Genomic DNA, 3,522 nt, shown 5'->3' with positions numbered 1-3,522 from the left:
TAGTGTTATATAAATGAACTAAAATATTAGAATATCTCTAGTAAAGTACCTGCCATGAAGAAGTACTTCGTGAATATCAATTGCCTCCCTTTTACCACCCTAATAGGTTAAAATCTCAGGGATAAGGATTTAGCTGCCTTCTTCCTTGTGTTCCTTCTTATCACCTGACACAGTACAATACAGACCACTAGGATTATTTAACCACATTCTTTTGCTTCCCAATATCCAGAGTTAGTTAAGGTCATGGATTCTGGTCTGCATACTATGGATAATAGTATATATTAGATAAATAAATAGATAATATGCTATAGATAATAATAACATTAGCTAAATCCATCCTGCTTAACCTTTTTAGGGGCTTCTTCCCATACCATGGCAATGTTAGAGGCCCCTTAACTCAGACTGAGTAGCTAAAAGATGAAGAATGCAACCCAACCTGTGCAGTGGGAAATAAACCTTTATTGTATTAGCCTCTGAGATTTGGGGGGCTTATTTATGACCACAGCAGAGTCTACCCTATCTTGACTGATAAACAAAACAATGTGGACATGTGGGAGGTGCTGAGAAGTGCCTGTAGGTTGGCTAATTAAATCATCACAACAAATAAACATCAGAGGTTCATGACTGAATAAAGACTATTTGAGAAATAGGGGCATCTTTGTGTTTCTCTTGGCAGTTTTAAAAAGTGTCTGGGGCTTGAATGTTTTGATTGAAAAGAAGCTGTCCAGCCAAGACAGCTGCCTTGGTGAAGATGTCTCACCATGACACACATTACTGTGTGCTTAAAAAAAATTAAGTTCAGGGACCAAACCTAACTGATTATGCCTGCTTTGCCTTTCTCTTCTCTCTGCAGGTGAAAGGGTTTAATATTTCTATTATCAAGCATGTTTTTGTAAGAAATAATTGTTATGCTGCGGTTCTTGCCACAAAGCCAATAAGGATAGTTAATTAGGACATTAAAATCTAAGCCACAGTAATTATCTGGAAGTAAAGTAAATGTCTAGTAAGCTAGAAAACAGAGCATCACTGATAAAAGACACACATTGAACAACTATTCTCTAGTAATATAATTAAAATTTCACAATGCAAACAGAATAGTTATTTGTTACTAAAATGTGAATTTAAGGCTTTATTTTCACAGAAACATAAACCCCCAGAAAATCTGAGCAAACGTGACAATGTCTAAATCAGTGAATTGCATCCACCTGACTTGACTGTACAGCAGCTGTCACCAGGAAGAGAAATGGATTTGTTGACCACAGTGATTCATTAATACTCAGAGGGCAAGAATCATCAGCATTCATTTATTATGACAGACTCAAGAAGGGCAAAGGTGAGTAAACCCTGCGAAGAGTGCTCAAAGTAGTAACTTGACTGTAGTGATGTGCACTAATTCAAATTTTTTTTCTAGTTTATTTTCTCTCCCACATAGATAAATGACTATTTTGTATCCTTTCCTCTCTTTAACACCTCTAACATCTCCTCTCTAGCCTCTGATTTAGTTTTATTTTACTACTATATGCGTTTCATCAAGAAGTATACATTTCACAAATATGCATATATGTCTATGTGAAATTTTCTAAAGAGGATTTGCAAATTTCACTAAAGTGTATTTGATATTAAAATTTTTGAGAACAATTTCTTTTTTTGGGGGTGGGGTACCAAATTTCTTTATTTGGAGGAATGGTACAAATTAAAGAACGTAAGTGGATGTTTTGGTACAATTTATAGAAAAGGTGAAGGTAACCCCTACATGCATGCACTGCCTTGGTGACCAGGGAAGTGACTTCCATAGCTATGGGGAAGTCAGCCTAAGGTTTATCTCTCATTATAACTGTCTCCCAAGGTGTGTTTGTCAAAGAGACTCTGCCATGCCAGATTCTGGGGCTCCCATCTTGTGCAAGCTGGTTACATGGTCACCCAATTCTTTGATGGATTTCACCTGTAATCTAGGTAATGAGTCAATGAAGTCACACAAGTGGGGGTCATTTTTGTCAATAGCCAGTTTGTACAGTTCCAGAAGTGACTGATTCACACTTTTCTCCAAGTGCAAAGCACATTCCATTGCATTGAGCCAACTCTCCCAGTTGTCACAGTCTGGTTTCTTGATATCCTGAAGGAAGATGGGGCCACCTCCTTGATTCTGCAGCTTCCTCAGTTTCTCAGCATGTTCTCGCTCCTCATGAGATGGGTGAAGAAAGCATTTGGCAAAGTTCTTCAAAGCCACATCATCATGGTCAAAGTGGTAAGACATGGACAGGTAGACATAGGAGGCGTGGAGCTCCACGTTGGCCTGGTGGTTGATGGGGGCCTCCAAGTCCTGGTGGTAGTGCTGGCGCACCTGCTAGGGGGACGTGGTCGTCATGGCTGGCTGCTGCACGGCGCTGGAGCAGCGGCGGCGGAGACCTGGGGGGTCCGAGGGCGCTGTGAGTAGGTGGGGAAGGGCTGCTGGCTCTGAGTGCCAGCCTGTGTAGGGGTGGAGCGCGGGTTCCGTCCAAGCATTGTTGAAGCAGGAAATCGTGGCGACTCTGGGCTAAGAATGTCTTTTGAGAACAATTTCTTAGAAAGGTTCTAATGGTTTCCATAGATCAGAGATGGAATTAAGTATGGGCAGCAAATTAAACAAAATATCCATCTAGGTGTTTGGTCATTCATCTAGAGAGTTCTAAAAGTTCATTGGGCAAGCAGATCCCTTGGAGACCCTGATAGAAGCAGAGACTTTTGAGACATTAAATTTCAGATACAGGTTAAGTTCCAGAAATTGGCCTTTTAAACAAGTTTCAACAGATTCTGATATAGGTGTTCTCCAGGGCATACTTCTGAATTTCTAATTTGTAAAGACATGGCTCACCTCCATTTTTTGATCAGCTGGGACCATTTCATTGTTCAAGGCAGTAGTTCTTGAACCTGACTGGGTACAAAACTCATTCAGTGAACTGGTGGTAAGTGATGCCAGTGGGTCCTGTTTTAAAATACAGATGTTCAGCCCACACCCTAGATATTCATTAACTAGAGCTGTGGTTAAGAGCTGAAGATTTAAACCTTCACAAATCTCCCAAGGTTATTCCACACACAACCATGATAAGAGGTACTGAAGTGGAGGCCAGTGAAAAGTATCCATATTTAAATAATTCCACACAGTTGGGGGAAATTTCCTTGTAGATCTGGTTCCAGAAATAAACTGGAAGTTAAATATTATAAGCAAGTTTCACTCAGAAAACATTTCCATTTTGTTGACTTTTGGACTCCTCTTAAAACAGCAAGTTAGCAAGTAACAATTTAATGCTTGTTAATGTTTAACTTTCACAGAAGTCAGTGAAGGGAGACAAACCCATGGATTGAATTTCAAAATGGAGTATCAGCCATGTAAAGGACAGAGTGAGATTCATACTAGGACTTCCTATGGTATTATCATAGCTCCAAGCAACAATTTGATTAAAATGAAAATGACTTAATTAAGGAGCTGAGCAAAATCCCAGAAGGAACAATGGTGCCAGGAGCTCACATTTTTTAGAACAGTTT

At 39.7% G+C, this 3,522-nt stretch overlaps 1 pseudogene across 1 annotated transcript; it reads right to left on the bottom strand.

Annotated features, from left to right (window-relative positions):
• Positions 1–1,656: 1,656 nt before the first annotated feature.
• Positions 1,657–2,365, bottom strand: LOC306660072 (ferritin heavy chain-like; annotated as a pseudogene). Its single transcript has one exon. The product of its transcript is annotated as a ferritin heavy chain-like (transcript).
• Positions 2,366–3,522: the final 1,157 nt, after the last annotated feature.

Source organism: Sciurus vulgaris, assembly GCF_902686455.1.
Source record: "Sciurus vulgaris genome assembly, chromosome: 4".
NCBI classification, from domain to species: Eukaryota; Metazoa; Chordata; class Mammalia; order Rodentia; family Sciuridae; genus Sciurus; species Sciurus vulgaris.
Note: the sequence above shows the minus strand (reverse complement) of the source record. Positions and strands in the feature narration are given on the sequence as shown.